At 42.9% G+C, this 10,561-nt stretch overlaps 1 long non-coding RNA gene across 1 annotated transcript; it reads right to left on the bottom strand.

The window, feature by feature from the left end:
- Positions 1 to 2,546: 2,546 nt before the first annotated feature.
- Positions 2,547 to 8,784, bottom strand: LOC132817291 (uncharacterized). The gene is made up of 2 exons (XR_009644869.1): positions 8,249 to 8,784; positions 2,547 to 5,747 (listed from the first exon to the last, which is right to left on the bottom strand). It is a non-coding gene; the product is annotated as an uncharacterized LOC132817291 (long non-coding RNA).
- Positions 8,785 to 10,561: the final 1,777 nt, after the last annotated feature.

Consider the following 10,561-nt stretch of genomic DNA (forward strand, 5'->3'; position numbering starts at 1 on the left):
GAATGCGACCATGGTTTCTTCCTTGTCTATGTGTGTATTTCTGATGTTGTATAAGAAATCCTGTGTTGATTGTATATAGTGTCTGGATCCACTGCAGTACACCAGAACTGCAAAAAAGGAACAAGTACAATGTATTCAACCAAAAATGGATACCTGCGCAATTTCATCAACAGATGCCTAAGGGAAAGACAATGGAACGAGGACATGCCGCAACCCAAAGGACTAGCCACACTACCATACATCAAAAGCATTTCCGAACTGACAGCCAGACTACTGCGACCACGAGGTCTCATAACAGCACACAAACAAACAGCCACTCTCAGAAAGCAACCTACCAGAACGAAGGACCCGATGCCCAGCATGAGCAAAACCAATGTAGTGCACAAAATCCCATGCAAGGACTGCACAAACCACTCCATAGGACAAACAGGAAGACAGCTAACGATCCATATCCATGAACACCAACTAGCCACGAAACGACACGACCAGCTATCCCTCGTAGCCACACACGCAGATGACAAGCAACATGCGTTCAACTGGGACAACACTACTATTATAGGACAAGCCAAACAGAGAACAGCCAGGGAATTCCTACAGGCATGGCACTCATCCACAGACTCAATCAATAAGCACATCGACCTGGACCCAATATACCAGCCATTGCAATGGACAGCTGGAACTGACAACCGGAAGTGGCAGATACAAACCACTATAAATGCCGGAGGAAAGATGACATAAGTGCTACACAGGAGGCTCCCAAGCACTGAGGATGTCACCTAGACAGGGGACAAAACGTCTGCCACACAAATTCCCAGCTCGGCGAACAGAATAACAACAACGAGCACCCAAGCTACAAATCTTCTCACAAACTTTGAATCTATCTGTACTCTCAGTTCAGTGTGCTCTTTCTCTCTCTGTACTCTCAGTTCAGTGCGCTGGTTTCCTATCTGTACTGTCCTTTCGTGCGTTATTTCTCTATCTGTACTATCAAGTCATTGTGCTGTTTCGCTATCTGTACTCTTATATCAGTGTGCTGTTTCTCTATCTGTACACTCAGTCTATGTGATATTTCTCCTTCTCTACTCTCTAATCAGTGTGCTCTTACCTTGTCTGTACTCTCAGTTCATTGTGTGAATTCTCTATCAGTCTTCTCTGTTCAGTGTGCTGTTTCTCTCTCTGCACTGTCTATTCAGTGTGTTATTTCTCTATCTGTACTCTCATTTCGGTGTGCTGTTTCTACATCTGTACACTTAGTCCAGGTGATATTTCTCCTTCTGTAATCTCTGTTCAGTATCTTCTTTCCTTGTTTGTACTGTCAGTTCATTGTATTAATTCTCTATCTGTACTCCCAGTTCACTGTGCTGTTTCCCTACCTGTCCTGTCCATTCGGTGTATTCTTTCTCTACCTGTACTGTCATTTCTGTGTGCTGTTCCTCTATCTGTGCTCTCCGTTTAGTGTGTTGTTTCTCTATCTGTACTCTCAGTTCAATCTGCTGTTTGTCTATCTGCACTGTCCATTCAGTGTGTTATGTTTCTGTCTGTAATCTCAGTTCAGTGTGTTGTTTCTTTTTCTTAACTCAATGCATTGTGCTGTTTCTCTCTCTGTACTCTCAGTTCAATGTGCTTTTCCCTCTCTTACTGTCCATTCAGTGTGTTAACTCTCTATTTGTACTCTCATTTCAGTGTGCTGTTTCTCTATCTGTGCACTCAGTCCATGTGATATTTCTCCGTCTGTACTCTGTTCAGTGTGGTCTTTCCTTGTCTGTACAGTCAGTTCTTTGTGTTTATTCTCTGTCCGTACTCTCAGTTCAGTGTGCTGTTTCTTTTTTATACTCCCCTTTCAGTATGTTGTTTTTGTATCTGTACTCTCAGTTCATTGGATTCTTTCTCTATCTGAACACTCAGTTCAGTGTGCTATTTATTTAAACTGTACTCTCAGTTTAGTGGGCTGTTTCCCTACTTGTACTGTCTGATCAGTGTGTTATTTCTCTATTCGTACTCTCACTTCAGTGTGCTGTTTTCCTATCTGTACTCTCCGTTAGTGCGCTGTTTCTCTATCTGTACTCTCAGTTCAGTGTGCTGTTTCTGTATCTATACACTTGGTCCATGTGATATTTCTCCTTCTGAACTCTCAGTCCATTGAGTTCTTTCTCTATCTGTACACACAGTTCAGTCTGCTGTTTCTCTATCTGTACTCTCTGTTCTTTGTGCTGTTTGTCTATCTGTACTGTCGATTCAGTGTGGTATTTCTCTGTCTGTACTCTGAGTTCAGTGTGCTGTTTTTCTATCTCTCCTGTCTGAATAATGTGTTATTTCCCTGACTGTACTGTTAGTTCAGTGTGCTGTCTCTCTTTCTGTACTGTATGTTCAGTGTGCTGTTTCTCTATCCATACTGTCCAAACAGTGTGTCATTTCTCTATCTGTACTCTCAGTTCAGCGAGTTGTATCTTTATCTGTACTGTCTGTTCAGGGTGCTGTTTCTGAGTCTGTACACTCAGTCAATGTTAGAAATGAAAATTCACTTCTAAATAATCGCTCTGGACAAATTCAAGAGAACAAAGATTTTATTAACAAATTCTGCAGAATTGGACGCCCTCCAAAAGAAGAGCGTACTGAGCATTACAAGGTCTCTCATTATATACAGCACAAGTCCCTCCCCTCTTTGACTCCAAAGAGTCACGGGGTTCACATTCTAAACTAGCAGTAATTTTCCGTATGCTCTCATTGTCTCAAATTCTGACCACATAGAAAAACACAGGGTCGTTCTTCTGCTCTGTGGTTCTGCAGCAGGTTCAAAGCAGGTCAACAGACATCTCACATTTTATTCTTGTCCTGTGGTTTCACAATACATCAGCAGATGTCTGGATTTGTTTCTCCATTCTGTTAACACAAAGCCGACCCTTGCACCAAGTAGCTTGTTTCTTATTAACTGTTAACACTTCCCCATTCTGAGGGTTCAATGCTGACAATATTTTAAGTACAGAAATGGTTATACAAAGAGAGCTTAATAGCATCAGAAATCTGGGTTTTAAAGCAGCAAAAAGTTTAGCTTATTCAATATGATAATGCTCACGTTTAAAGATTATAATGCCATGCACATCTTAATAATTCTTATTAAGCCAGATCTCACTCTCACAATTCCACCCTTTTTCTTTTTAAGATGTGCATGCGTAACAGAATCGGCTGAATTACGGCTCAAGGAAGTCCTTCTGTCTTTTCAACAGCAGAACTTTAAGTTCATGAGTACCATGTTGGGGTATGGCAATGGCTTGCATCTGGGCGATGTGGCGTTGGATCAACACTCTAGCACAGGGGACCAGACAGGGAATAACGAGGAACAGGGCCCCGATACCCACCATCATTATTAATGCCATGCGCCACCAGCCACCCCCAAAAAGCGTGTTCCACCAACTAGCGTCCCCTATAGGTCGCCACGTCTGGACAGGTACATGGGCTATTTTACGGATGTCCCGGGTGATTTTTAGGACAGCCTCGTAGTTATCGTCTATTTCCAGACAGCAATTTGTCGTGTTAAACTTCCCGCAGACACCCCCTTCAGAGGCAAGCAGGTAGTCTAAAGCAAGACGATTCTGATATATTGCAGCCCTCATTTGAGACTGCTATCTAGCCAGTAATTCCAATGCGAAGGTGGTTTTGTTGGTGATTATTTCCATCACCGCCTGCAAGCGAATGATACGATTAAGCATATAAATTGGAGTTCTGTAACCCCAAGAGCCATCCTGAGCCCAACTTGCCGGCCCTTAATACTCAATAATACGGGACGGTGGCCAATCTGCGCCCCACTTGTGGACATTCCACTGACTAGCACTCCTACGCTTCCGTGCCAGTCTTCCGGGCCTCCACTTAACCCCAGGTCAGCCCCTTGATCACGGGGGAGGAGAAAGAACTCCGGTCTGACTATACCAAGGAAGCATAAGCCACCCCATTCCTGTGGTAACCTGGAATACGCCAGATCCCCACAAATCCAAAATAAACCATCAGGAGCCGGACCCCCTCCACTGTCCCTGGCAACACCGTCCCATGCCTCTCTAATTCCCGGCATTCCCGCATAAGGGCCAGAACCACTGCAATTCCAGGAATCAGAGGTGGGATGCAACCGCCTACAGTTAAGATCCCCTTGTTGGGTGAGAGACAACCCAAGGGGTTGTTTGGTGAGAAACCAACCAAGGGTCGGGGCCACCAAGTGTCTGTGGTGAGATTCAAGACCCGCTGACAGGGGCTGTCACCAACTGGGCGGGACCCTTGTTTCCCAACGCAGAAGTGGCCCGCCGGGGTATTCTGCAATTTCCAGACTTGATAAATTCTGTTCGTGGAGTAAGTCCAATTGTATTCAAGGATTTCCTGAACATCCAAACTCTCCCCCGTCCATGGCCACTGCTCGGTCATATGCGGACCCCCACAAACCCAACAGCTCGTCACATTTAAAATTTTGGCAATTTGAGACGTGAAGTCAATAAAGAGATTTTTTTCGCAACATAAGGAAGAGTAAGCCGACTCTCAATGTCCTCATAGAGGGAGGAAACCTTGGCAGAGGCGGCTATTCTGGCATCGTAATTTGGAATAGATTTCTCTAACCCGGGATATATTTCCCTAACCCGGTCAAAGTGGTCCGCTGCCGATCCAGTAAAACTGATACAGAGCCATTATTCCATAAGTGGACAGTCTATATTTCCACTCGTGTAATATCCCAGGCTGAATACCTGGTAGTAATGTTCCCCATCCTCCCAACATGGTATCATTTTCTCCCGGTTGTAACAGGCATCACTTATTTTAGTGTGAATCACAAAAGGCCCCGGAAAGACATGGTTTCCCCATTTCACAATTTGGCGGCATTTGTCGCACGGCCTGTTAGCCATATCCCAGCTGTCTTTTTTTTATGCAGACCCATTCATGTTCTTCCCAAATACACTCACGGACTCTCCCCTCAGGCCAACCAACATAACCCTTGTTTAACCTTTGATAAAACAATTTCCCATCCTTCCAACATTCCTCCCGGGACCCCTCATCATGGCAAAGGGAGAAGAAATTAGGATCTCCCAGTTGAATTATAGCCCCGCGTTTGGCACATTCCCTTTTAGTTCTACTTTTGTCTGTTTCCAGTAATGCAGCATGTCCCTGTAAACTGTCTGCTGACATACACAACCATTCGTAATTCATAAAGGGGCAATGATAGGCCCTAGCCCTAGACAGACCGAGATATCCCCTGTTTTTTTTTACTTGATAGTATAGTTTTCCTTTTTCCCAGCACTTTTGGCGTGAGTATATGTCATAACAGCGAGTATTATTTGCATAAGAGGAGTGGGATATAAAAGATCCGCGTAAGTCTAACTCAGTGTCCCACACCCGAACCCTAGAGCGGCATTTATCACAGTTACCAAACACGCCCCTTATCAGAGCAAGAACAAACAATATAACAGAAAATGCTAGAACAGTCATAATAGAGTTCATTTTGGTTGTCTCTTTAACTTCACCACCAACGGTCCATCACCGGCCTCACATGACCAAGAGTCCTCTTTGGGCGGCGACACCTGGCCTTTTAGTCTGGCGGCGTGAGTCCACCCTTTTTCTTTTGTTCGTATGGCAACTTCGGTGGTGAGTAACACCTGAAACGGTCCCTCCCAGAGTGATTGGAGTTTCTTCGGTTTCCAGGATTTTATCAAAACCCAGTCTCCCGGTTCCACTTTGTGGAGGTGGATATCGAGTGGAGGGGTCTGAGTCAGGAATCCCTGGTGGAGTAAACGAGAAACAGCGAAGCCACATATCTCATGACTCACGCTCTAGGTGACAAACACTCAAACATTCATGCACTAACAAACAGATGAATTCAAGCCAGACCACAAAGTGTTAAACTGCTTGTTAGCTGAGAAGCCCTTTTTTTATATAAAAAATCCATACACAAACACAAATTCTCACATCCACAGAGACTATTTTTTTTTACAATCAAAATTGCACACACAAAGACACACATAAATCTTCACCAACACAAAATTCCTACAGAGGGGGGGCGGCCCACACAGACATAAATATTCAGGTTTAGATAAACACCGTATTTATCCAACTCCTTTTGTCTTTCATACAATCCTCCCATACTACTGCTACCAGTATCTTAGCCTTCTGTTCCTCCGCCATTATGCCTCTCTATACAAATACCTTCTGAACCTCCTGTAACAACTCCGACTCATTTCTACCGCTCCCGTCCTCTATCTTCTGTAACTTCTTCTGGATATCAGGCCATGCCTTTGTACTCATTTCTACCGCTCCCTTAATCTGTTTAAGAATGGACAGGGAGACTCGTCCTTTCCCTGCCTCAGGTCGAAAACCTTGGCTAACTTTCGCTGTTTGGGGATGCAAGTTTGTATCCCTCGGATTATCAAATTTTGCATGTCTAGTATATTATTTCACTTTTCTATATTACGGTTGTCTCAGTTAGGGTTCTGAAGGGGATATTTGTCCTCACCCCTAACCATCCCCCTCCCATGCCAAATTGTCCGGCAAGCTTAATACCGGCGCTGTTACTAGTTTTTTTTAAAAAAAATCTCAATTAACACTTTCCCTATTCAGTATCCCCATATAAGTCTCCTTTCTCCCCCAGTAAATAGTATATTCAAAAATAGACATTTTCTCAGCCCAGCCCTCAGACTGGGCCTCAAACATTAATTAATTTGTTCTGACAATCCTATCGGATTCTCATCCAGGACCGTCATTTCCTTTTAAATGTTCCGACCTCCCCACTGCTGAGGGGGTCACACACAAACCCAATTTCCTTGTCCCCTATCGGCACTTTTTAAGAAATATTGTAATGTTCCAAACTTCTCATATCCTCAAACACCAATTTTAATAATTCATGCTTGACTAACTTTAAAGCCTGTTCCTAAACTGTAAACATATTTATATATTTATATCCATTTATTTAGTATTTAATATTTAAAATATAAAATACATACAGTTCCCAAATTTTAAAACCCACTGTAATCACCCAAATTTAGTATCCTAATTTAGATCCAAAAGTAGTTTTCTTGTGTACTCCTAACTATTTCTCAATTACAATACTTTAGGTCATAAAATAATCATAACTGTCTTACAATAATTTGTCATTTCAAGTTTAAAAAAAAATTCTAATAGCCGAATCCAAGGTCTCAGATAATAACTATGGAAGTCCTAACTACAACTGTCCTTCACATAGTGAAAATAAATCATGTTAAGTTTTCATAAAAATCACATTTAAAACAATCCTGGAACTCAAGTTCCAGTGAATAAAACTTCCTCATTCAATCACCAACAAACAAATGTGCATTCAACCCGAATCACAGAGAGTTAAATGTTTTGCAAGCAGTTCTCTCTCTCTCTCTCTGTCGGTCTTACTACAAACTGCTGGTAAAAAAAAACTTCAGTTGTCTTATATCATTTAAGTTTAATGAGGCTACAACAAATCCTGTGGTCCGTTCCCCAACCGGGAACTCCCGTGCGGGGACAGTCTCACTACTTCTTTATCCCCTTTTCTCCTCATGTCTCTCTCTCTCTCTCTGTTTTGGTCTTGGATTATATTTATTCTTTAAATGATCATTTAAAATTTGACAAACCCAATCCTCGTCCGATCCAAATTTGGGCCACCAAACAGAACCCCCTTGAATAGGTTGTTGTGACCATTTTTCGCAAAATTTAACCATTTTTCGTCTAGACTTCCCCTTTCTTTTTCCATGACCCCAGTTACGTAACATTCGTCCTAACGGGCTATCATCCGGCACCCCCTTGTATTCTTCATCAGGCAACGGTTCAGGCACTCTTGTGCCCCCGTTTCCCATACCGAAGATAAGTACAAGCAAATAAACCGCCCGTGCGAGAAACAAGAATATCCCACACTCACCGGATTTCCTTATGATCGACCAGGTAGCTGCAACAGGTAATCAACCCTTGGTAACTGACTGAACGCAGAGTCTCCGGTACGTAAACAACACCAAACAAGGCAAGGTGTCCTTGAGTTTCACATCAGTCAGAGACCAAACCCTGGTAACTGATTGAGCGCAGAGACTCCGGTACGTAAACAACACCTGACAAGACAAGGTGTCCTTGAGTCCTGTGCATCAAGCAGAGACCAAACCCTGGTAACCAATTGAGCGCAGAGACTCCGGTACATAAACAACACCTGACAAGACAAGGTGTCCTTGAGTTTCGCGCATCAATCAGAGACCAAACCTGTCCGAACGCAACAGAAGAAATCTGTGCCTACCTGGCTTCAGTGCACCAAAATTACTCGATCCCCTGCCCGTTTTTCCCTTTATGACTGGCCAGTCTCCTCCCTCTTTGTTCTCCTGAGCCTCCCGGATACCACTCGCTCAAGCTGCGAAGCGGGACGGCGAGTAAGGAATCGGGGACTACCGAACTCGGTAGGGTGCACCGTCTCCGATTTCCTTCCTCGAGCCCACTGCAGCCGGAGTGTGGAGCCGGACGAGCCCCCAAGTTGTTAGAAATGAAAATTCACTTCTAAATAATCGCTCTGGACAAATTCAAGAGAACAAAGATTTTATTAACAAATTCTGCAGAATTGGACGCCCTCCAAAAGAAGAGCGTACTGAGCATTACAAGGTCTCTCATTATATACAGCACAAGTCCCTCCCCTCTTTGACTCCAAAGAGTCACGGGGTTCACATTCTAAACTAGCAGTAATTTTCCGTATGCTCTCATTGTCTCAAATTCTGACCACATAGAAAAACACAGGGTCGTTCTTCTGCTCTGTGGTTCTGCAGCAGGTTCAAAGCAGGTCAACAGACATCTCGCATTTTATTCTTGTCCTGTGGTTTCACAATACATCAGCAGATGTCTGGATTTGTTTCTCCATTCTGTTAACACAAAGCCGACCCTTGCACCAAGTAGCTTGTTTCTTATTAACTGTTAACACTTCCCCATTCTGAGGGTTCAATGCTGACAATATTTTAAGTACAGAAATGGTTATACAAAGAGAGCTTAATAGCATCAGAAATCTGGGTTTTAAAGCAGCAAAAAGTTTAGCTTATTCAATATGATAATGCTCACGTTTAAAGATTATAATGCCATGCACATCTTAATAATTCTTATTAAGCCAGATCTCACTCTCACAGCCAATGTCATATTTCTCTTTCTCTACTCTCTGTTCAGTATGCCCTTTCTGTGTCTGTGCACTCAGTTCATTGTCTTATTGCTCCATCTTTTCTCTCAGTGTGTGAATTCTCTATCTGTACTCTCAGTTCAGTATGCTGTTTCCCTACCTTTACTGTCCATTCAGTGTGTTATTTCTCCATCTGTACTCTCATTTTATTGTGCTGTATCTGTACACTCAGCCCATGTGATATTTCGCTTTCTGTACTCTCTGTTCAGTGTGCTCTTTCCTGGTCCATACAGTCAGTTCATTGTGTGAATTCTCTATCTGTACTCTCAGTTCAGTGTGCTGTTTCTCTATCTGTCCTGTCCATTCAGTGTGTTATTTCTCTGTCTGTACTCTCAATTCAGTGTGCTGTTTCTTTATCTATGCTACCCTTTCAGAATGCTGTTTTTGAATCTGTGCACTCAGTTCATTGCTTTCTCTCTCTATCTGTACTCTCAGTTCAGTGTGCTTTTTTCTCTATCTGTACTGTCCTTTCAATCTATTATATCTCTATCCGTACTCTCACTTAGTGTGCTGTTTCTGTATCTATACTCTCTGTTCAGTGTGCTGTTTCTGTATCTATACCCTCATTTCATTGTGTTATTTGTCAGATCAGTGTGCTTTTTCTCTATCTGAACTCTCAGTTCAATGTGTTGTTTTCCTATCTGTACTGTCCATTCATGTGTTATTCCTCTGTCTGTACTCTCATTGCAGTGTGCTGTTTCTGTATCGGTACTCTCAGTTCAGTGTGCGGTTTCTCTTTTTGTACTGTCCACTCAAATTGGTTATTTCTCTATCTGTACTCTCCATTCAGGGTGCTGTTTCTGCGTCTGTACACTCAGTCCATGTCGTATTTCTCTTTCTCTGCTCTCTGTTCAGTATGTCCTTTCTGTGTCTGTACACTCAGTTCATTGTCTTATTGCTCTATCTGTTTTCTCAGTTCAGAGTGCTGTTTCTCTATCTGTGCTGTCCGATGAGTACATTATTTCTCTACCTGTTCTCTCAGTTCAGTGTGCTGTTTCTCTATCTGTACTGTACATTCAGTGTGTTATTACTATATCTGCACTCTCCATTCAGTGTGCTGTTTCTTTATCTATACTACCCTTTCAGTGTGCTGTTTTTGTATCTGTACACTCAGTTCACTACGTTCTTTGTCTATCCGTACTCTCAGTTCAGTGTGCTGTTTGTTTCTCTATCCTACCCTTTCATTGTGCTGTTTCTCTGTCTGTACTCACAGTTCTGTGTGCTGTTAGTCTATCTGTACTGTTCTTTCAGTGTGTTATTTCTCTCTGTGTAATCTCACTTCAGAGTGTTGTTTCATCATCTGTTCTCTCAGCTCAGTGTACTGTTCCTCCACCTGTACTGTCCTTTCAGTGTGTCATTTCTCTGCCTGTAATCTCAGGTCAATGTGTTGTTTCGTTC

This window comes from Hemiscyllium ocellatum, chromosome 7, assembly GCF_020745735.1.
Source record: "Hemiscyllium ocellatum isolate sHemOce1 chromosome 7, sHemOce1.pat.X.cur, whole genome shotgun sequence".
Classification (NCBI taxonomy): domain Eukaryota; kingdom Metazoa; phylum Chordata; class Chondrichthyes; order Orectolobiformes; family Hemiscylliidae; genus Hemiscyllium; species Hemiscyllium ocellatum.